Genomic DNA, 25,698 nt, shown 5'->3' with positions numbered 1-25,698 from the left:
AAACAGACCAATCACAAGTACTTAAATTGAAATTGAGATTACAAACCTTTCAACAAACAGAAGTCCAGGACAAGATGGATTCACAATGAAATTTTATCAAACACTTAAGAGAAGAAATAACATTTACTGTTCTGAAACTGTTCTAGAAAATTGCAGAGTAAAGAACACTCCCAAGTTCACTCCATAAATCTACTCTCACACTGATACAAAAGCAGGAAAAAAAATCACAAAAAAGAAAATTGCTGGCCAATATCACTGATGAATATAGATGTAAAAATCCTCAATAAAATATTAGCAAACTGATTTCAACAACATATTAAAATCATCATCTTACATCATGATCATCATACATCATGATCAAGGGGAGTTATTACAGGGGTGCAAGGATTTTTCAATATGGCAGAGAAAAAAAAGAAATAAATGGAATTCAAATAAAAAAAGAGGAAGCAAATGTGTCCTTGTTTACAGATGACATGATACTGTACATAGTAAAAATTCTACTAGGAACCTAATACAGCTTCTCAGTGAACTTTATTAATTTGCAGTGTATAATATTAAATCACAGGAAGCTCTTGCATTCCTATATACAAACAATGAAAGATAAGAAAAAAGTTCAAGGAAACCATCCTATGTATTATTACAATGAAAAGAATAAAATACATAGGAATAAACTGACCTAAGGAGGCAAGACTTGTACTCAGAAAACTGTAAGAAACTGATGAAGGATATATTACAAAGGATGACACAAACAGATGTAGAGATACACCATGTTCTTTAGATTGGAAGATGAAAATATTGTAAAAATGTCTATACTACCCAAAACAATCTACAGATTCAGTACAATCCCTATCAAATCACTGATGACATTTTTCACAGAATTAGAACTGACGTGGGATTAAACTCCAAAATACACAAGCAATTAATGAAGGTCAATATCAATAAACAAAGAACTCAATCAGAAAAAGGGCAGAAGTTCTAAATATACAATTATTGAAAGAAAATGGTTAAAATCAGATACAAATGAGCTCAGCATCACTTATTACTAGAGAAATACAAATAAAAACTATAATAAAGTATCATTTCACAAGGGTCAGAATGGTCATCAAAAAAATCTACAAGTGATAAATGCTGGAGAGGATGTGGAAAAAAGGGAACACTATTACCCTGTTGGTAGGAATGCAAACTGATACAGCCACTGTGGCCAACAGTATGGAGGTTTCTTAAAAAACTGAAAATAGACCTATCATATGACCCAGCAATCCTACTCTTGGGCATATGTTCAAATAAAATCATAATTTGAAAAAATATATGCATCCCAGTGTTTACTGCAGGACTGTTTACAATTGCCAAAACATGGTAAAACTCCCATCGGCAGTGGAATGTTTAAAGAACATGGAGTACATATATACAATGGAATATTACTAAGCCATATAAATAAAGAAATTGCGCCATTTATACTGATGTGGATGGCTTTAGTGTCTGTCATACAGAATGTCACACAGAATGAAGTAAATCAGAAAGAGAAAAACAAATAACCTATATTAGTGCATATGTATGGAATATAGAAAAACGTTACTGATGAACCTATTTGCAGGGCAGCAATAGAGATGAAGACATGGACAGTGGACTTGTGGACACAGCAGGGGCAAGAGGGAGGATGAATTGATAGAGCAGCATTGATAAACATAAAACACCATGTGTAAAATAGATGGCTAGTGGGAAGCTGCTGCGTAACACAGGGAAGCCAGCTTGGTGCTCGTGATGACCTAGAGCGGTGGAACATTGAGGGTGGAAGGGAGGCTCAACATGTAGGGGGTATATGTGTCCTTACAGCTGATTTATGCTTTGTAACGAAACTAACTCAACATTGTAAAGCAATTACCCTCCAATAAAAACAATGCAAAACCAAGAAACGATCTGTTTCTTCCCACAGAGCTTTAAAACACATTTTGCATAATAATTAATACATATTCTAACCTTGTTTATGGTTGAAATTAAAAAGCATCATCATAAAAAAGATGTGGTGTATATATATATGTATATATATATATATATATATACACACACACATATATATATATTCAGTGGAATATTACTCAGCCATTAAAAATACAAATAATGCCACTTGCAGCAACATGGGTGGACCTAGACATTCTCAAACTGAGTGAATTAAGTTACAGAAATAAAGACAAACATCAAATGACATCATTTATATGTGGAATCTTAAGAAAAAAGTTATAAATGAAGTTATTTCCAAAATATAAATAGAGTTACAGATGTAGAAAATAAACCTATGATTACCAGGGCATAAAGGGGAGTGAGGGATAAATTGGAAGATTGGAATTGATACATGCACACAACCATATATAAAACAGATAAGTAATAAGATCTAATCAATAGCACAGGGAACTCTACTTACTACTCCTTAATGGCCTATATGGGAAAAGAATCTAAAATCTGGAAAAGAATATGTGAATGTTATATATATATATATACACATATATACATATGTGTGTGTGTGTGTGTGTGTGTGTGTGTATATACACGCAGTATATTTGAAACTAACACAATGCTATAAATCAATTATACCACAATTAAAATTTGAAAAAAAAACTGTAGGGTAGCTTTTGAGATTAAAAAACAGAATCCATCCATATATTGCTTATAAGCAACACACTTCAGAACTAAAGACACAAAGAGTGAGAGGACAGAAAAAGGTATCTCATGCAAGTGAAAGCAGGAAGAAATCTGGGGCAGTAATACTCATATCAGACAAAGCAGACTTTAATATGAAGGCTATTACAAGAGAAAAAATATATATGTGTATATACACACACACACACACACACACACACACACCTAATATAGGAATATCTAAATATTATAAAACAAACATTAATAGAAATATAAGGAAAAATACAAAATACAATAATAAAGGACTTTAACGTCCCAGTTAAATCAATGGATAGAACATCCAGACAGAAAATAAGGCAACAATGGTCTTAAGTGACACATTAGACAAGACAGACTTAACAGATAATAGAGGATATTCAATCTAAAATCAGCAGAATATGCATTCCTTTCAAATTCACATGGAATGTTCTACCGGTGGATCACATGTTACAGGACACAAAGTAAGTCCTAACATTTTTGAGAGGATTGAAATTATACCAAGCATTTACTTCTGACCACAATGGTATGAAACTAGGAATCAACTACTGGAAGAAAACAGCAAAAAGCACAAACATGTGGAGAGAAAATAATAAGCTACTAAAAGGAAAAAAAAAAATCTTTCAAGAAACAAATCAGAGAATATGTCAAATCAAAGGAAAATGGAAACACAACTTTCCAAAACGTATAGTATTGAGCATAAGCAGTTCTAGAGGGAAAGTTATAATGATGCTATCATACGTCAAAGAGAAAAGAACAACCTCAAATAAATAGCTAGCCTATTGCTTAAAGGAACTACAAAAAGAAAGAGAAACAAAGCCCAAAGACAATAGAAGGAAAGAAATACTAAAGCTCAAAGAAAAAATGAATAAAATAGAGACCAAAAAATAAAATATAAAGATTAGTGAAACCAATAGCTGAATTTTCAAAAAAAAAAAAAACCAAAACTTAACAAACCTTTAGCCAGGCTTACCAAAAAAATTAAAAGATAGAGAAAACCAAAACAAACAAATAAGAAATGAAAGAGAAAAAATTAAAACCAATATCACAGAGCAATGAAAAATCATAACAGTTATATATCAACAATTTCAACAATGCAGAAGCCCTGGAAAAATTTCTAGAAACACAAAATCTTACAAAACTGAATCAGGAAGAAATAAATGATTAGATCAGAACAGAACAATCATTTCCACTGAAATTGAATAAGTAATCAAAAAACTGCCAGCAAAAAAACAGTCCAGGACCAGATGACTATTTGGGAGAATTCTACAAAACATACAAAGAAAAGATAATACCAGTCCTCGTCAACTATTCCAAAAACTTGAGGAGGATGGAGCATTCCAAATTCATTCTACCTTGAGGAGCCAAGATGGTGGAGGAATAGGACGGGGAGACCACTTTTTCTCCTACAAATTCATCAAAAGAATAACTGAACACAGAGCAAACTTCACAAAACAACTTCTGATCACTAGCTGAGGTCATCAGACGCTTAGAAAAGTAACCCATTGTCTTCAAAAGGAGGTAGGACAGAATATAAAAGATAAAAAGAGAGACAAAAGAGCTAAGGATGGAGATCCGTCCCGGGAAGGGAGTCTTAATAGAGAAAGTTTCCAGACACCAGGAAACCCTCACATTGGCGGGTCTGGGGGAAGTGTTTGAATCTCGGAGGGCAACCTGACTGGGAGGGGAACAATAAATAAAACCCACAGATTAGAGCCTAAAAGAAACTCCCAGCAGAAAACTACCCCAGAAGCCGGCATCCGCCACCAGCAAGTGGGGGCAGAATGGAGAGGAGCGGGCGGCATTGCTTAGGGTAAGGACCAGGCCTGAGTGCCCTGAGGACAATCGGAGGGAGCTTTTGTGAGTTGCCAACTTGAAATGTGGGAGAGTAAGAGAGAGAGAAAATTAACCGGCCTGAACACACTGCCGGCCGTTGGCAGAAAAAAGGGACCGAGCAAGTCCAGAGAAGAGCTCTCAGGCTGCGGACCGGCCCAGCCCCGCAGAGGCAGGAGGCAGGGGGGAGGGGAAGGGGGCATGCTCGGCCCCAAGGACCGCATCCCCTACTGCACTGCAAACAGGCCTCCACTTTCTAATCAAAGACCTCCTGAGATTCTGGATGGTCGACATCCGCCGGGAGGGTCGCGGCGAGACACAGGGTGCAGGCACCCGACCGGCGCAGGCGGGGACTGGGGCTGGGGACGCGGAGGGCAGAGGGCGCAGGCACCCGACCAGTGCCGGCGGGGACGGGGACTGGGACCGCGGAAAGGAGTGGGCGCGCCACACTCGGGGAGAGTGCGCCCGTTAAGCGCCTGGCTGCCTGGACCGCTCTGACAGGGAAGGCACAAAGAGCAGGCGCAGTTTTTTGTTTCGCGCTTTTGTGGAACACTGGAGGGCTGGAACCGCAGGCAGCGCAGGGCGCGCACCATATACAGCAGCTGGGAGCCTGAGCAGCGCAGACGGAGAAAGCAGCGCCAGCCCCTCCCCGCAGCGCCAGCCCCTCCCCGCAGCTTGACGGAACTAGCTACGTGAATAAGAGTCCACCTCCGCCCGCCTGTGTCAGGGCGGAAATGAGGCTCTGAAGAGACCGGCAAACAGAAGCCAAATAAACAAAGGGAACCCCTTCAGAAGGGACCGGTGCAACAGATCAAAATCCCTGTAGAAAACATCGACTACACCGGAAGGGGCCTGTAGATATTAAGAAGTGTAAGCTGGAACGAGGAGCTATCTGAAACTGAGCAGAACCCACACTGACCGCAACAGCTCCAGAGAAATTCCTAGATATATTTTTACTTTTTTTTTTCTTTTTTCTTTTTTTCTCTTTTATTTTCTTTTAAAATTCCCTATTACTCCCCCTTTACTCCTTAACTTTCATTTTCATAGATTTTTATGATTTTTTTAATTAGGAAAAATGTTTTTTTTTTCTTTTCTTGTTTTTTTTTTCTTTTTCTCTTCTATTTTCTATTTTTCTTTTTCTCTTATTTCCTTTTAAAGTCCTCTATTACTCCTCTACTACTCCTTAATTTTCATTTTCATTACACTATAACTTTACCAAAAAAAAAAAAAAAGAGAAGCCCTATTTTTAAATCAAACTTCATATATATTTCTAAAATTTTTTTGTGTGTTTTGGTTTTTGTTTTTAATATAGTATTTTTAACAGTCTAACCTCTACTCTATATTTTTAATCTTTGTTTTTCAGTATATGATATAAATTGTGGATATTAAAGAATCCAATATTCAGTTCCCATTTTTATTCAGCAGTGTGTTGATTATTCTCTCCCAATCTTGACTCTCCGTTTTCTACCTCAGAACACCTCTATTTCCTCCTTTCCCCTTCTCTTCCCAATCCAATTCTCAGAATCTTTGTGGGTGTCTGGGCTACGGAAAACACTCTGGGAACAGACAACTGTGTAGATCTGTCTCTCTCGAGTCCCCCTTTTTCTCCTCCTGCTCATCTCTATGTCCCTACTCCCTCTCCTCTTCTTCATGTAACTCTGTGAACCTCTCTGGGTGTCCCTAAAGGGGGAGAATATTTTCGCCATTAACCTAGAAGTTTTATTATCAGTGCTGTATAGCTGGAGAAGTCCTGAGACTACTGGAAGAATAAAACTGAAATCCAGAGGCAGGAGACTTAAGCCCCAAACCTGAGAACACCAGAAAACTCCTGACTACATGGAACTTTAAGTAATAAGAGACTGTCCAAAAGCCTCCATACCTACACTGAAACCAACCACCACCCAAGAGCCAGTCATGTTTTAGAGCAAGTCATACCATGCAAATTCTCCAGCAACGCAGGAACATAGCCCTGAACGTCAACATACAGGCTGCCCAAGGTCACAACTAACACATAGACCCATCTCAAAACTCATTACTGGGCACTCCATTGCACTCCAGAGAGAAGAAATCAAGTTCCACGCACCAGAACACCGACGCAAGCTTCCCTAACCAGGAAACCTTGACAAGCCAATCGTCCAACCGCACCCACTGGGTTAAACCTCCACAATAAAAAGGAACTACAGGCCTCCAGAATACAGAAAGCCCACTCCAGACACAGCAATCAAAACAAGATGAAAAGGCAGAGAAATATCCAACAGGTAAAGAACATGAAAAATGCCCACCAAGTCAAACAAATTCATTCTACCAGGGTACCATCACCCTTAAAACCAAACAAACAAAGACACTATAAAAAAAATTAATTGAATCACTGTTCAATATAGGTAAAAAACTTCAAGAAAATATTAACAACAGCAAACCAATTTCAACAATACATAAAAAGATCAAATATCATGATCAACTGGGAGTTATTTTAGGGATGCAAAAATGGTTCAATATCCATAAATTAAATAATGTAATACAGCATGTTTTCAAAAGGAAGGATAAAAATCATGATCATATCGACAGATGCAGAAAAAGTACTTGACAAAATTCACTATGCATTTGTGATAAAAATATTCCTTAAAGTTGGTATGGGGAGACATATATCAACATAATAAAGCCATATATGCCAAAACCACATCTAACATCACAGTCAATGGTGAAAAACTAATAGATTTTCCTCTAAAATCAGGAACAAAGAAAAAAGAATATTGACTACTTCCACATTTATTCAATATTGCATTGGAGGTCTCAGATATTGCAATCAAACAAGGAAAAGAAATAAACGTCATCCAAACTAGAAAGGAAAAAATAAGACTATCACTATTTGTAGATGACATGATACTACATATAGAAAACCCTAAAGTCACCACCAGAAAACTTTAGAACTGTTAAATATATAATTAAAGTTGTAGCATACAAGATTGAGATAGATATATATATATACACACACACACAGAAATCTATTGCTTTTCTATATGCTAATAATAAACTATCAGGAAGAGAATGCAAGTAAAAAGTTCCAATAAAAATTGCACCAAAATGAATAAAATATCTAGTAAAAAATTAACCTTTGAGATGAAAATATAAGAAAACTGTAAGACACTGATGAAGGAAATTAAAGTTGATACAAAGAATGGAAAAAATACCATGTTCACGGGTTGTAAGAATTACTATTGTTTTTACATACTAACCAAAGCAATCTACAGATTGAATGCAGTCCCTATCAAAATACCTATATTTTTCACAGAATTAAAGAAAATACTTCTAAGATTTACAGTGAAGCAGAAATGGCCCCAAATGGTGAAAGCAACATTAAGAAAAACGAACAAAGTTGCAGATGTCACCCTCTGATACATCAGACTACACTACAAAGTTACAGTGATCAAAAAAGTATGGCATTGGTTAAAAAAAAAACAAAGAAACCAACAACACACAGATCAATAAATCAGAAAAACGAAATAGAGATCTCAGAAACAAAGCCATAACTTACAGTCAATTCCACCACAATAAAGGGGGCAGGAATATACAAAGTTGAAAAGACATTCTCTTCAATAAGTGTTACAGGAAAAACAGAACAGCTACTTGTAAAAGAATGAAACATTGTAGTGTAGATCTGAGACACTGTAATCAAGCAAGAAAAGAAACAAACATCATACAAACTACAAGGGGAAAAATAAGACTGTCACTATTTGTAGATAACAGGATTGCTGTTGTTCAGTAGCTCAGTCTTGTTGTTCACTCTTTGCAACTCCATGGACTGCAGCATATGAGACTTTCCTGTCCTTCACAACGCCCCAGAGCTTGCTCAAACCTATGTCCATTGAATGGTGATGTTATCCAACCATCTCATCCTCTGTTGTCCCCTTCTCCTCTGGCCCTCAATCTTTCCCACCATCAGGGTCTTTTCTAACGAGTCACCTCTTTGCATCAGGTGGCCAAAGTATTGGAGCTGCAGCTTAAGCATCAGTCCTTCCAATGAATATCCAGGATTGATTTCTTTTAGGATGGACTGGTTGGATCTCCCTACAGTACAAGGGACTCTCAAGAGTCTTCTCCAAAACCACAGCCAAAAGGCATGAATTCTTCAGCACTTAGCCTTCTTTATGGTCCAACTCTCACATCCCACATGACTACTGGAAAAACTACAGCATTGACTGGATGAACCTCTGTCGGCAAAGTAATATCTGTTTTAATATGCTGTCTAGGATTGCCATAGCTTTTCTTCCAAGGAGCAAGCATCTTTTAATTTTATGGTTGCAGTCACCATATGCAGTGATTTTGCATTCCAAGAAAATAAACTCTATCACCATTTTCATTATTTCCCCATCCATTTGCCATGAAGTGATGTCTAGTCAAAGCTATAGTTTTTCCAGTAGTCAAGTGTGGATGTGAGAATTGGACTATAAAGAAAGCTGAGAACTGAAGAATTGATTCTTTTGAACTGTGGTGTTGGAAAAGACTCTTGAGAGTCCCTTGGACTGCAAGGAGATCCCACCAGTCCATCCTAAAGATCAGTCCTGGGTGTTCATTGGAGGGTCTGATGTTGAAGCTGAAACTCCAATACTTTGGCCACCAGATGCAAAGAGCTGACTCATTTGAAAAGACCCTGATGCTGGGAAAGACTGAAGGTGGGAGGAGAAGGGGACAAGAGAGGATGAGATGGTTGGACGGCACTATTGACTAAATGGACGTGAGTTTGAGTAAACTCGGAGTTGGTGATGGACAGGTAGGCCTGGCGTGCTGTAGTCCATGGAGTTGCAAAGAGTCCAACATGACTGATCAACTGAACTGAACTAATGGGACCAGATGCCATGATCTTTGTTGAATGCTGAGTTTTAAGCCACCTTTTTTCACTCTCCTCTTTCATCATCATCAAGAGGCTCTTTAGCTCCTCTTTGCTTTCTGCCATTAGGGTGGTATCATCTGCATATTTGAGGTTGTTGATATATCTTGATTCTAGCTTGTGCTTCATTCAGCCCACATTTCACATGATGTACTCTGCATATAAGTTAAATAAGCAGGGTTAAAATATACAGCCTTGACAAGCTCCTTTCCCAATTTGGAACCAGTCTGTTGTTCCATATCCAGTTCTAACTGCTGCTTCTTAGTAGATGACAAGATACTATGTATAGAAAACCCTAAAGTCACCACAAAAAAAGCATTAGAACTACTAAATGAATTGATTACAGTTGTAGAATATGATAAATATCTTCAGAAACATATTGCTTTTCTATATACTAATAATGAACAATCTGGAAGAGAATACAAGGAAAAATCCAAATCAAAACTTAACCAAAAAGGAACAAAATATCAAAAAAATAAAAATAATATTGTAGTGAATAGAAGAAAATATTCACAAATGATATGACACCTATTGGGGTTAACATCACAAATACAGAAACAGTTCATAACACTCAATAAATACTAAAAAACATAAACCTATTGAAAATGGGTAGAATACCTAAATAGACATTTTTCCAAAAAAGATACACAGATGCAAGATGCACATGAAAAGATGATCAACATTGATAACCATCAAGAAATGCACAAAAAGCATAAGCAGATTAAGATATCACATGTGTCAGAATGACTGTCATTAGAATGATCACAAATAATATATGTTAACAAATATTTTTAGTAAAAGTAACTCTAGTACATTGTTGGTGGGAAAGTAAATTGGTGTCAGTTCAGGTCAGTCCAGTCATTCAGTCCTGTCCGACTCTTTGCAACCCCATGAACCACAGTATGCCAGGCCCCCCTGCCCATCACCAACTTCTGCAGTCCACCCAAAACCACGTCCATTGAGTAGGTGATGCCATCCAACCATCTCATCCTCTGTTTTCCCCTTCTCCTCCTGCCTTCAATCTTTCTCAGCATCAGGGTCTTTTCAAATGAGTCAGCTCTTCACATCAGGTGGCCAAAGTATTGGAATTGCAGCTTCAGCATCAGTCCTTCCAATAAACACTCAGGATTGATCTCCTTTAGGATGGACTAGTTGGACCTCCTTGCAGTCCAAGGGATTCTCAAGAGACTTCTCCAACACCACAGTTCAAAAGCATCAATTCTGTGGTGCTCAGCTTTCTTCACAGTCCAACTCTCACATCCATACAAGACCTCTGGAAAAATCATAGCCTTGACTAGACAGACTTTGTTGGCAAAGTAATGTCTCTGCTTTTTAATATGTTGTCTAGGTTGGTCATAACTTTCCTTCTAAGGAATAAGCATCTTTTAATTTCATGGCTGCAGTCACCATCTGCCGTGATTTTGGAGCCCCAAAAAATAAAGCCTGACAGTGTTTCCCCATCTATTTGCCATGAAGTGATGGAACCGGATGCTATGATCTTAGTTTTCTGAATGTTGAGTTTTAAGCCAACTTTTTCACTCTCCACTTTCACTTTCATCAAGAGGCTCTTTAGTTCTTTTTCACTTTCTGTCATAAGGGTGGTGCCATCTGCATATCTGAGGTTATTGATATTTCTCCCAGCAATCTTGATTCCAGCTTGTGCTTCCTCCAGCCCAGCATTTCTCATGATGTACTCTGCATATAAGTTAAATAAGCAGGGTAACAATATACAATTTTGACGTATTCCTTTTCCTATTTGGAACCAGTCTGTTGTTCCATGTCCAGTTCTAACTGTTGCTTCCTGACTTGCATACAGATTTCTCAAGAGGTAGGTCAGGTGGTCTGGTATGCCCATCTCTTTTAGAATTTTCCACAGTTTATTGTAATCCACACAGTCAAAGGCTTTGGCGTAGTCAATAAAGCAGCAATAGACATATTTCTGGAACTCTCTTACTTTTTTGATGATCCAGTGAATGTTGGCAATTTGATCTCTGGTTCCTCTCCCTTTTCTAAAACCAGCTCGAACATCTGGAATTTCATGGTTCACATACTGCTGAAGTCTGGCTTGGAAAATTTTGAGCATTACTTTACTAGTACGTGAGATGAGTGCAATTGTGTGGCAGTTTGAAAATTCTTTGGCATTGCCTTTCTTTGGGATTGGAATGAAAACTGACCTTTTCCAGTCCTCTGGCCACTGCTGAGTTTTCTAAATTTGCTGACACACTGAGTGCAGCACTTTCACAGCGTCATCTTTCAGGACTTGAAATAGCTCAACTGGAATTTAATCACCTCCACTAGCTTTGTTCATAGTGATGCTTCCTAAGGCCCACTTGACTTCACATTCTAGGATGTCTGGCTCTAGGTAAGTGATCACACCATCGTGATTATGTGGGTCGTGAAGATCTTCTTTGTACAGTTCTTCTGTGTATTCTTGCCACCTCTTCTTAATATCTTCTGCTTCTGTTAGGTCCATACCATTTCTGTCCTTTATTGTGCCCATCTTTGCATGAAATGTTCCCTTGGTATCTCTAATTTTCTTGAAGAGATCTTTAGTCTTTGGTGTAACCACAATGAAAAACAGTACAGAGGTTCCTTGAAAACTAAAAATAGATGCACCATGTGATCCTGCATTTCTACTCCTAGAGTAAATTGGAAGAAAATGAAAACACTTAACTTGAAAAAATACATATACTCGAAGGTTCATAGTAGTATTATTTATATCGTCATATATGAAAGTAACTTAAGGGCCCATTATTAGATTAATAGGTAAAAATGTCTGCAAATGAATCACTGTGATATGCAACATTAACAAGTTAAAGAATAAAAGCCATGCAATCATCTCAAGAAATGCAAAAAAAGGCTTTGATAAAATTCAAAATCCATTTATGATTTAGAAAAAAAAATCTCAGAAATTGGGCATAGAGAGATAACATTCCTCAAGATAATAAAGGTCATATATGACTAACATATAGCTAACATCACCTTCAAAGGTGAAATGCTTGAAAGCATTTCTTAAGATCAGGAACAAGATAAGGATGCCAACTATCACCACTTTTATTCAACATAGCTTTGGAAGTCCTAGTCACAGAAATCAGAGAATAAAAATAAATAAAAGAAATCCAAATTGAAATAGAAGAAGGAAAACTGTCACTGTTTATAAATGACATGAAACCGTACATAGAAAATCCTCAAGACACTACCAGAAAACTACAAGAGTGCACCAGTGAATTCAGCAAATTCCTGTATACAAAATTAACAGAGAAACTTGTTGAATTTCTCTACACTAACAACAAAATATCAGAAAGAGAAATTAAGGGAACAATCTCATTTACTATGACATCAACAAGAATAAAATACCTAGGAATAAACCTATCAGAGGAGGCAAAAATAATCTGTACTGTAGAAACTTTACATGTAGGAATGTAGGAAACTGAAGATGACACAGAGAGATGGAAATATATACCATGTTATTAGAATAGAAGAATCAATACATTGTTAAAGAGCTCATACTACCCAAGGCAGTCCCAATTAAATTATCAATGGCATTTTTCATAACTGGAACAATTTTTGTTTAATTTAGTATAGAAATAGAGAAAGACTCTGAATAGCCAAAAAATAATCTTGAGAAAAAAATAATAGAGCTGGTGGAATCATGCTCTCTGACTTCAGACTATACCAGAAAGCTCCAGTATCAAGACTGATACTGGCAGAAAAACAGACACAGATCTATGGAACAGGACAGAAAGCCCAGAAAAAAACATGCACTCATGATCATTTAACCCACAAAAAAGGAGACAAAAATAAACAATGGATGGGGAATACGTGTAACTATATGGCTGATTCATGTCAATGTATGATAAAACCCACTGAAATGTTGTGAAGTGATTGGCCTCCAACTAATAAAATAATATTTAAAAAAAAAAAAAAGACAAGGAAAAAAAAAATAAACAATGGAGAAAAACCAATCTCTTCAATAAATAGCACTAGGAAAACTGGACAACTACATGTAAAAGAAAGAAAGTAGAATGTTTCCTCACAACATTTACAAAAATAAACTCAAAATGGGTTAAAGATGTAAATTTAAGACTAGATATCATGAAATTCCTAGAGGAAAACATAGGCAGAACAGTCTGACATAAATCACCACAATATTTTTTTGGATCTGTCTCCTAGAGAAATAAAACTAAAATAAATAGAACCTGCTGCTGCTAGGTCACTTCAGTAGTGTCCGACTCTGTGCAACCCCACAGACAGCAGCCTGCCAGGCTCCTCCGTCCATGGGATTTTCCAGGCAAGAGTACTCGAGTGGGGTGCCAACAGAACCTAAGTAAACTCAAAAGGTTTTGCACAGCAAAACAACAGACAAAAACCACCTAAGGGATTGGAGAAAATATTTGCAAATGATGCAACTGACAAGGATGTAATTTCCAAAATAGACAAAACAGCTCATACAGCTTAATATAAAAAAAGTAAACAACAACAACGCAATCGTGCAAACCCACTCTTACACATATGTCTTGAGAAAACTTGAATTCTAAAAGATGTATGTACCGCAATGTTCACAACAGCACTACTTACAATAGCCAAGACATGAAAACAAAGTATGTGTTCATCGAGACATAAAGATGCGGTATATATGTGTATATGTGCACACGCACACAATGGAATATTCCTCAGCCATAAAAGAATGAAATAATGCAATTTGCAGCAACATGGATGGCGCTACAGAGTATTACCCTAAACCAAGTAAGTCAGACAAAGACAAATACCATATGATATCCCCTATTTGTGAAATCTAAAGAAATGATACAAATAAGCGTATTTACAAAACAGAAGCCAACTCACAGACATAGAAAACAAACAACAGTTATCAAAGGGGAAATGGGGTCATGAATAAATTAGAAATTTGTGTTTAACAAACACACATCACTGTACATAAAACAGACGAACAACAGGGACCTATTGAATAGCACAGGGAATTATATTCAATGTATTGCAATAATCTATAAATGCAAAGAGTCTGAAAAAGAGAAAATATATATAACACAATCATTTTTCTATATACTTGAAATTAACACAACACTGTAAATTAACTATACTTCAATCAAAAAGAAGATGTGGTGCATGTATATGTATATGTATGTGTATATGTGTGTGTGTGTGTGTGTGTGTGTACATATAATGCAAAATTACTCAGCCATACAATAGAATGAAATTTTGCCACACCATGGATGAACTTGGAGGGTATTATGTTTAGCAAAAAAAGTCAGACACAGAAAGACAAATACTGTATGGTATCAATCACACTCATATGTGAAATATAAGATATAAGGAAAAAATGAATATATAACAACAATATCAGAGTCACAGATACAAAGAACAAAACTAGTGATTACCAGTGGGGAGACAGCAGGGAGGAGTGGTAAAACAGGTGTAGGGGATAAAGAGATACAAACTACTATGTTTGAAATAAATAAGCTAAAAGCATACACTGAAGATAGAGGATATAACCATAACTTTATAACATATTTAAATGGAGCATAATCTATAAAATGTGAATCACTAGGTTGCACACCCAAAACTAATACAATACTGTAAATCAGCCAAATTTCCACTTGAAAATAATTAATTTAACTAATATGAAATACAGAAATCAAAACAAAAAATTTTCCCTTCATCAATTCGTATGGTTCATTTGCAGCTGTTGGTATCTTACGTTCCTCTCCAAGTGCACTTGACAACAGGACTTTGGCTGAAACAGTCAAGAAAGGCAGTTTAACCTCCTGAGATAGCAGGTGGTTGAGACCATGGAGACTTGTCCTGTTGGGGGGCCACATTTGGCCCAGGAAGAGAGAGCCTGTCTGACAAAGAAGCTCACACAGAGGAGAGGGAGATTCTTTAAAGCATAATCTGAACACTGACACTCAGTCATATCTGAAGCAAGGTCTATCCTTGGACTTAGCAGTTACTTAAGCCAAAAAGTTCCTCTAGGCTAGTTTGAGTATCTAGAAAAGAGTTATGAAGAATACAAAGGTTAGCTCTGGATGGTGATATTTTAGGAGATATTTCCTGCTTTTGTACTCTTCTGTCTTGTTTGAAGCTTTTACAATAAATATGTATCATTCTTTTCTAAAGTAGAAATGATACTAAAACACAACAAAACAGCAGTATTGGAGGTATCACCAAATAAAAGAATTAATTCTGCAATCGTTAGATTTCTTAAAGTCAAAATTAAAGAAAGAATTCTAAAGTCATCTTGGTTATACTAATATTCCAGACAAGAGAACTTGATCCATGTGGAAAGCTCATAGGAAAGGAAGTCTCTTCCCTCGACCACCCAAAAGTTCCAAAACTTGTCATTTACCACTCAGAAAGTCTTTCTTAGCCTTAAGTCTGAATGCCCTTGGCTGACATCTTATTCTCCTCTTGATCCAGAGGCACAGGGGCTCATCCGGCCACATTTCCACTGGGACCCTTTCTCTTCTTCTATTTGGCCCTTAAAAAACAAGCTATCATGTGAGCCATCCAAAAGAAGGGGTCAGGCCTTTACACAGAGTGTAGAAGGAAGCAAGAAGAAGGCAAGCTGCTTTTACACTTTAAAATAACAACTCCCCTGCTTGAGCCTTCCTCAATGGGGACATCTTTTCCTGTCAGCTGGAGTGACCTGAGGGAACTTAAGTCCCATCCAAGTGCTGTCATAGCTCCAGGTTACAGACTATTCTTACCACTGATCCTAGACCAATGTCTGATTTCTGGACGTGCCCACCTTCTGTGATTCTGCTGGTATGGCCCTATGATTCCCAGTGTCTGTCCAGATATTTCTAAGGTATCTGACACTGTCATCTCAAAGCACACAAAACACCAGGTGCATTTCCACATGCAGAGTGACTTTACTTTTTGAATCATCAAAAAAGATTAAGTGTTTAGTATAGTTTTTCTATTTAATATTGAATTGGCAGCTACCCTCACATTTCTATGAATCACATCTTCAGATATTTTTGAAACCTCTGCAAGAAGCATCCGCAGCAATTTGTAGATGGTGCAAATGTACGGGGGAAAGAGGATGAGGAGGTATGCCATGTAGGTAAGAAAAACGATGTCTCTGAAGTGAGGACAGAGGTCAATGGTTATAGGCAGTTTCACTGAAAAATAAAATGAATACCAAAGCAAACCTGAGACAAGGAAAAATCATTAACTATGGATTCAAGAAACAACCACTTAAAATAAAACAAGGTTTATGCAGGGGAGCATTCTATAATGTCTTCTATAATATAGACAGGGAATGCTGTATTGTGGAAAGAAATGAAGTTATGAATCAAAACACTTGGATTTGATCACAAACTGCAGCACACTAGGCTCCACTGTCCATCACCACTTCCTGGAGTTGCTCAAATCCATGTCCACGGAGCCAAGGATGCCATCCAACCATCTCAGCCTCTGTCGTCCCCTTCTCCTGCCTTCAGCCTTTCCCAGCATCAGGGTCTTTTCCAAAGAGTCGGCTGTTCACATCAGGTCACCAAAGTGTTGGAGCTTCAGCTTCAAGAGCAATCCTTCCAATGAATAGTCAGGGTTTATTTCCCTGGTTAACTAGGATTAACTGGTTTGATCTCTTTGCTTTCCAAACGACTCTAAAGCATCTTCTCCAGTACAAATCAAAAGCATTAGTTCTTCAGTGCTGAGCCTCCTTTATGGTCCAACTCTCACATCTGTACATGATTACTGGAAAAAACATAGCTTTGACTATACAGACCTTTGGCAAAGTGGTGTCTCTGCTTTTTAATACGCTGTCTAGGTTTGTTATAGTTTTCCCCCCAAGGAGCAAGTGTCTCAATTTTTTGGCTACAGTCACTGTCTGCAGAGACTTTGGAGCCCAAGAAAATAAAACCTGTCACTGTTTCCACTTTTTCCTCATCTGTTTGCCATGAAGAAATGGGACCATATGCCATGATCTTCACTTTTTGAATGCTGAGTTTTAAGCCAGATTTTTCATTCTCCTCTCTCATCCCCATCAAGAGGCTCTTTAATTAGAGTGGTATCATCTGCATATCTGAGGTTGTTATTTCTCCTGGCAATCTTGATTTCAGCTTGTGAGACATCCAGCCCAGCATTTCCCATGATGTACTCTGCACATAAATTAAATAAACAGGGTAATAATATACAGCCTTGATGTACTCCTTTCCCAATTTGGAACCAGTCCATCATTCCATGTCTGGTTATAACTGTTGCTTCTTGATCTGCATACAGGTTTATCCAGAGACAATTAAGGTGGTGCGGTATTCCCATCTCTAAGAATTTTTCAGTTTGTTGTGATCCACACAGTAAAGGCTTTAGCATAGTCAATGAAGCAGAAGTAGATGGTAGATGTTCTTCTGGAATTCTCTAGCTTTTTTATGATCCAACAGATGTTGGCAATTTGATCTCTGATTCCTCTGCCACGGGTTTCCCTAGTGGTTCAGATGGGAAATAATCCATCTGCAAGGCAGGAGAGCTGGGTTTGATCCCTGGGAAGAATCACATGCTGATTCACTAGAGCCTGAGCAAAGACCAACATGATAGCAAGAAGACCCCATAGGGCTTCCATAAGTGACTCCCCCAGCTTCCCTGGATTTTCTCTCAGGAACCCCCTCCCAGATTCTATGATATTGTGATTTATAATAAGAAATGCATGTTTGGACCTCATCCCCTTTTCTGGCGCAAATCTCCTAAAACTCTGGGAACATTTGTTTTGAGAGCAACTAAATAGTCTTTTGTTATGTGCATGGGCTGACTTTTGGACCACATGGAAGCATGGGGCCTGGTTGCAAGGAGGAACAACCATGTGACTAGAGGGTTTGAACATTCAGTCTCATATTCCCTGACCTCAGATCTCCTGGGGAATGAGAAGAGCTGGAGGGTGAAACAATGGCTAACGGCCAGTAATTTAATCAATCATGACTAAGTAAAGCAACTTCCAGAAAAACCCTAAAGGCTGGTGTTTGGAGAGCTTCCAGGTGGAGATGCCGGACAAGCGGCACGCCTGGAGAAGACAAACCAACGACTGGAGAAATATGTGTAAATGATATGACCAAGAAGGGGTTAACTTACAAAGCACGCAGACAGCTCACAAAATTCAATAACAAAAAGCAAACAACCCAGTCAAGAAATGGGCAGAAGCCCGAATTAGACATTTCTGAAAGGAAGACATATAGATGGCCAACAAAGACATGAAAAGATGCTCGACATTGCAAACTGTTAAAGAAATGCAAATCAAAATCACACGCCGGTCAGAATAGCCGTAATTTAAAAGTCTACAAATAAAAAAATGCTGGAATGATGTGGAGAAAAGGAACTCTCCTACTCTGTACTGTTGGCGGGAATGCAAACTGGTGCAGCCATTATGGAAAACAGTATGAAGGTTCCTCAAAAATCTAAAAGTATAGTTACCATATGATCCAGCAATCCCACTCCTGGGAATTTACCTGGACAAAACTCTAATTCAAAAAGACACATGCATCCCAGTGTTCACAACAGCACTATTTATAGCCAAAACATGGAAGCAACCTAAATGTCCATCAACAGTTGAATGAATAAAGATGTGGTACCTACATACAATGAAATACTTGTTGTTTTTCTTGTTCAGTTGCCAACCTCATGAACTACAGCACATCAGGTTCCCCTGTCCTCCACTGTCTCCCAGCATTTGCTCAGATTCATGCCCATTGAGTCAGTGATGCTATCTGATCATCTCACCCTCTGGTATCATCTGCATGAAATAATGTCATTTGCAGCTACATGGATGAACCTAGAGATTATCATACTAAGCAAAGTAAATCAGAAAGAAAAAGACAAATACCATCTGGCTCTTCCTGAATTATATCTTTAATAATAAACTAACAATCTAGCAAAATATCTCCCTGAGTTCTTATGAGCCCCTCAAGCTAATCAATCAAATCCAAAAAGAGGGTCATTGGAATCCATGATCTACAGCCAGTTGGTCAGAAGCACAGGTTACAAATAGGACTTTCAACTGATGTCTATAGCAGGGGGTGAGGCATACCTGTGGTAACGAACCCTTATCCTGTGGCATCTGATGTTACCTCCAGGTAGGCAGTGTCAGAATCAAGTTGAATTGTAGGACACATAGTTAGTGTGATAAAATTGCTTCTTGGTATGTAAACCGCCCCCCGCCCCACACACACACAGAGGAACCAGTCATCAGAATCCTTATATTCTCATGATGAAGATCCTAAATAGATTCCCTCATGGTCCTGGTGGGAGAAGGAAGGAAACCATAACGTGTGATGTTCACAAAACCTTCTTAATAACAAAGGCCTACTCTCCAGGGGAAATGACTGCAAGAGCAAAATTCTGAAACTTGTTTCCATCTGAGGAAGAAGCTTTGCCATCTGGGAAAGAATCTCTAACCATGGGAATATGGACAGCAATATTTATGAAGCCTAGAGCCCTGAAACACAGGTCCACTAAAAGACTGAGACTGTATTAGAAAAGTACTGAATAGCCCTGCCACTTCACATGTACCCACCATACCACGACAGCTGCTGTGTGACAGTGGGTTATAGCTTAAACAGAGGCTACAAGACAGAGACTCTGAATGACAACTGATTCCAGGACTAGGGAGGGAATAGTACAAGATGACCAGGGAGATTCTTACAGTCCAGAAAGTAAGAAATTACAAAAAATAAACACACAAGTAAACAGAAAATTACCCAAAAAATCCACAATGAACATATGACAACTAAATATTATGTGATATCCTAAATGGGATCCTGAAACAGAAAAATGACATAGAAATGTTTTATATATTCTCTGGGGCAATATAACTAAAGATATCAGCTATTAGTATGTATCAACACTTGCTCATCACTTGTAACAAATGTACCATATTGATGTAAGATGTTAACAAAAGTGGAAACTAGGTGTGGGATATATGGGAACTCACTTTACTATATTCATGACTTTTCTATACATCTGAAACTATTCTAAAGTTAAGAATTTATTTCTTTTAAATGGCATAACTATTAGGGATAATATGACCCTATTACTATTTTATAGTAGATATTATGTAAAGTTGAAGATATTGTATGAAGTTGTCCAAAGAAACCATCTGTGCAAGGAGATTTCTTTTTGGAGAAATTTGTAATTAGAATTTCAATTTCTGCAGTAGCTCTAGGTATATTTAGATTACCAATTTAATCCTGGTTGAGCTTTGGTAGTTTGCAGTTTTCAAGGAATTGGTCCATTTCTTAGAGTTGTTGAAATTATGAGGCTAAAGTTGTTCATAATATTTCCTTGCATGCCAGTCGCTTCAGTCCCGTCCAACTCTTTGCAACTCTATGGACTATAGCCCACCAGACTCCTCTATCCAAGGGACTCTGCAGGCAATAATACTGGAGTGGGTTGCCGTGCCCTCCTCCAGGGGATCTTCCTGACCCAGGGATTGAACTCCTGTCTCTTATGTCTCCTGCACTGGCAGGCGGGTTCTTTACCACTAGTACCACCTGGGAAGCCCATGATATTTCCTTATTACCTATTTAACAGCTGTTAACATTTTTGGTGCTATCTTTATGTCATTCCTTATAACAGCGATTTGTATCATCTCTTTTTATCAGTTTTGCTTATCAATTTTCTTAATTTTTTTGAGAAAAAACTTTTCATTTTATTGATTTACTCCATTGTTTTCCAAGTTCACCTTAAAATGATCTCTGGTCTCATCATTGTTTTCATTGTCCTGTCTTCCTTCTGTTTCCTTTGGGTTTATTTTGCTTTTACTTTTCTTATTTCTTGTAGTAGGAGTTTAAATTACTTATTTGAGATAAACAACAAGGTCCTACTTTATAACACAAAGAACAATATTCAATATTCTGTGATAAACCATAATGGAAAAACATATAAAAATATATATGTGTGTATAACCAAGTCACTTTGCTGTAGAGCAGAAATTAAACAAAACAGTGCAAATCAACTATACTTCAATAAAATATCTTTAAAAATTATTGACTTGAAATCTTCCCTCATTTCTAATGTATTTCCTTCTATGTATATTCGTCCCAACACTGCTTTAACTTTATCCCCACATATTTTAGGGGCTTCCCGTATCTCAGCTGGTAAAGAATCCGCCTGCAATGCAGGAGACACCAGTTCTATCCCTGGGTCGGGAAGATCCTCTGGAGAAGGGACAGGCTACCGAATCCAGTATTCTTGGGCTTCCCTATTGGCTCAGACAGTAAAGAATCAGTCTGCAATGCAGGAGACCTCGGTTCGACCCCTGGGTTGGGAAGATACCCTGGAGAAGGGAATGGCTAACCACTCCAGCATTCTGGCCTGGAGAATTCCATGGACAGAGAAGCCTGACAGTCAATAGTCCATGGGGTTGGAAAGAGTCAGACATGACTGAATGACTTTCACTTTCTTCCACATATTTTGTTATATTTTCACTTTTACTCAGTTTGTATATTATTTATTTGAAAGTTCTCAAAATTTTTGGTGCATGGATTCTTTATAAATGTGTTCATTTCCACTTGCTTAGAGATGTTCTTGCATTTTCTATTGATTTCTAGTTTGCCTTATGATCACACAACAAACTCTGTATGACTTAAATTCTCTTAAATTTGTTGAGGTTTGCTTTGTGATCGAGTAAATCATCCCTCTTGGTAAATGTTCTATGAACACTTGAATAAAATATGTATTCTGCTGTTGGTAGAGTCTTCAATACTTGTAAAACAGATCGTATTGCTTGATTTTGCTGATCAAACATTGTATCCTTCCCACGTATAATTTTGAATTCATACATTTCTTCTTTCAGCTTTGTATGTTTTTGCTTCATGTATTTTGAGGTTCTATTGTTTTATGCACACATTTAAGATCATAATACCTTTTTGGTGGATTGACCCTTTTCAGTTCAGTTCAGTTCAGTTCAGTCACTCAGTCGTGTCCGACTTTTTGCGACCCCATGAACCACAGCACGCCAGGCCTCCCTGTCCATCACCAACTCCCAGAGTTTACTCAAACTCATGTCCATCGAGTCGGTGATGCCATCCAGCTGTCTCATCCTCTGTCGTCCCCTTCTCCTCCTGCCCTTAATCTTTCCCAGCATCAGGGTCTTTTCAAATGAGTCTTTTAACGTTATGTAAAGGCCCTCTTTATCTCTGGTAGTTTTCTTTGTACTAAATTCTGCTTCATCAGATATTAACATATCTTTCCTGCTTTTTAAATTTTAATCTACTATTTTATAGTATACATTATCCATTCTTCTACTTTCAACCTACCTATACTGTTGAATTTGAAATGAACTTCTTTTAAACAGCATATAATGGAGCTTTCTGGTTCAGGATGGTGGAATACAAGGACACACACTCACCTCCTCCTGTGAGAGCACAAAAATCACAAGTAGCTGTTGAATAACCATAGACAGGAGGACACTGGAATCCACCAAAAAAAGATACTCCATGTGCAAAAACAAAGAAGAAGCTGCGACAAGATTGTAGGAGGGGTACAGACAGGATAAAACCAAATCCCATACCCACAAGGTAGGTGACCCACAAACTGGAGAACAATAATACCAAAGAAATTCTTCCTCACTTGTGAAGGTTCTGAGCCTCATTTCAGGCTCCCCAGGCTGGCAATCTGGGAAAGGGACTGGGAATTCCTAGGGAATCTGACTTTGTAGGCCAGTGGGATTTGATTACAGGACTTCCACAGGACTGAAGGAAACAGAGACTCCACTCTTGGAGGGTGGGGGCAGGACACAAACAAGCTCTGGCTTGCACCAAGACCCTGGGGAAAAGAGCAGTGACTCCACAGGAGACTGGATCAGACCTACTACCTGCTAGTGTTGGAGGGGCTCCTGTGGAGTTGTGGGTAGGCAGGGGCTCGCCACAGGGAGCAGTTCTGCAAGGTGTCCCCTGGCAAAATTCCTCTTGGAGGCTACAATTAACCCTACTGTAGGGCCCAAGGACTTCAGGGCTGGGTTGCCTCAGATGAAACAACAAACAGGGAGGGAGTACACCCCTTCCCATCAGCAGGTAACTGGATTAACGTTTTACTGAGCAAGCCAGCCCACCAGGCAAGACCCAGTTTTTCCCGCTATAAGGCCCTCCCATCAGGAAGCTTACACAAGCCTCTTAGCCTCATTTACCAGAGTCAGTCAGAAGCAGCAAGAGAACTGCAATCACCACAGCAGCTAGAATTAAAACCATATTACAGAACAATAATCAGAATGAAAAAGCAGAGGGTTATGTCCCAGATGAAGGGATAAGACAAAATCCCAGAAAAAACAACTAAATGAAGTAGAGATAGGCAACCTTCCAGGAAAAGAATTCAGAACAATGACAGTGAACATGATTTAGGATATGGGAAAGAAATATTTACCAAAGACCTAGAAGAAGCAATGAACAAACAGATGAACAATACACTAGAAGGAATCAACAGCAGAATAACTGATGCAGAAGAATGGATAAGTCACCTAGAAGACAGAGTGGTGGAAATCACAACTGCAGAACAGAATAAAGAAAAAAGAATGAACAAAAAAATGAAGACAGCCTAAGAGACCTTTGGAAAAACATTAAATGTATTAACATTCACATTATAAGTACCCCAGAAAGAGAAGAGATAGAGAAAGGATCTGAGAAAATATCTGAAGAGGTAATAGCTGAAAACTTCCCTAAGATGGGAAAGAAAATAATAAACAAAGTCCAAGAAGTACAGAGAGTCCCGGGGCAGATAAACCCAAGGAGGAACACATTGAGACACACAGTAAACAAAATGACAAAAATTAAAGAAAAGACAAAATATTAAAAGCATCAAGGGAAAAACTACAAATAACATGCAAGGGAACTCCCATCAGGCTACTAGCTGATTTCTCAACAGAAACTCTACAAGCCAGAAGGGAACGCACAATATATTTAAAATGATGAAAGGGAAGAACCTACAGTCAAGAATACTCTGGCTAGCAAGCTCTCATTCAAAGTTGATGGAGAAATAAAAAGCTTTCCATACAAGCAAAGTTAAGAGAATTCAGCACCATCAAACCATCTTTCCAACAAACGTTAAAGGAACTTCTCTAGGCAGGAAACACAAGAGAGGGGAAAGACCTACACAAGACAAACCCAAAACAACTAAGAAAATGGTAACAGGACCAACGTCCATGTGTGCTCAATCCCTCCAGTCGTGTCTGACTCTTTGTGACCCTGTGGCTTGTATCCCATCAGGTTCCTCTATTCACTGGCTTCTCCAGGCAAGAATACTGGAGTGGGTTGACAAGCCCTCCTCCAAGGGATCTTCCCAACCCAGGAATCAAACTCATGTCTGCTGCATCAGATCACTCGAGTTAACTCCCTAAGTTGTATCCAATTATTTTATATTGCTAGGTTAATCATGTTTCTAGTATGGCTTACAATTGTAATTTTCTTTCCTTTTTTGTCTGGCTACTGATTGTGAATACTGAGAAACATCTTTTACTGTTGTGGTTATGCAACTATTATTAGCTTAATACTACTGTATCATGATTCATCAACAGAAATAATAGAATTCTATATCACTAAAACTACCATTTAATAGAAAACTTGTAATCACTTTTTAAAATCCAGATGCATATCAGAATTATCTTGGAATTTTCGAAAACTACAAATGCCCAGGTATTGGTCTTTTCCTCCAAAACTCTAGATGTGTTTCTAATGAGCAGCCATGTTTAAAAACAACTGGATTATATGATGATATTTTACCTTTTTCTGTTTGTTTTACTTTTCCTATTTCATATTCAGCACTGCCATTTCATGTAGTTTATGTGTTCTAATTTCTCCATCTCTTACTTTGTGGTTGTTACTCTTCTTTCTCAAGACTTTATCAAACATAGCAGAAAAGCTTTTGTACACACATATATAAGTAGTGTACATAATATATATATATATTAGAAAATCTATGAATGTTTGCCTAGTTAAAAATTTATGACATTTTGATTCCAGTTGTTTAACTTACTATGAATAGAATGCTAGATTTCTAATTTATATTCACTCAAAACTTTGATATAGTTCCATGTATTTTGGCATCCAGTATTATTGAGAAAAATCTAGAAAATTTATTGTTTACATGATTTTAAAAAAATTGGATGAGACTTGAAACTTCTAATTCTGAGAATACGAAGAAACAGCATGCCGGGGGAAAAAATGAAATTAACATGTGATACAGTATTATTAACCAAAGTACAGATTTTGTTCAAATTTCACAAAATTATATGCTACTATCCATTATTTGTTTCCTATCTTATTCAAGATTCCATAGTGTATTTAGTTGGATTGAGCAGCTTTAGCCTCATA

At 37.9% G+C, this 25,698-nt stretch overlaps 1 protein-coding gene and 1 pseudogene across 2 annotated transcripts in view; both read right to left on the bottom strand.

Moving 5' to 3' along the window:
* The window catches only part of GABRG3 (gamma-aminobutyric acid type A receptor subunit gamma3), a 794,189-nt gene that overhangs the window by 559,993 nt on the left and 208,498 nt on the right, over window positions 1-25,698 (bottom strand). The gene's annotated exons all lie outside the window — the stretch shown is intronic.
* Window positions 1-25,698, bottom strand: part of LOC136147171 (zinc finger protein 568-like) — a 61,149-nt pseudogene that overhangs the window by 5,566 nt on the left and 29,885 nt on the right.

This window comes from Muntiacus reevesi, chromosome 15 (genome assembly GCF_963930625.1).
Source record: "Muntiacus reevesi chromosome 15, mMunRee1.1, whole genome shotgun sequence".
NCBI lineage: Eukaryota > Metazoa > Chordata > Mammalia > Artiodactyla > Cervidae > Muntiacus > Muntiacus reevesi.
Note: the sequence above shows the minus strand (reverse complement) of the source record. Positions and strands in the feature narration are given on the sequence as shown.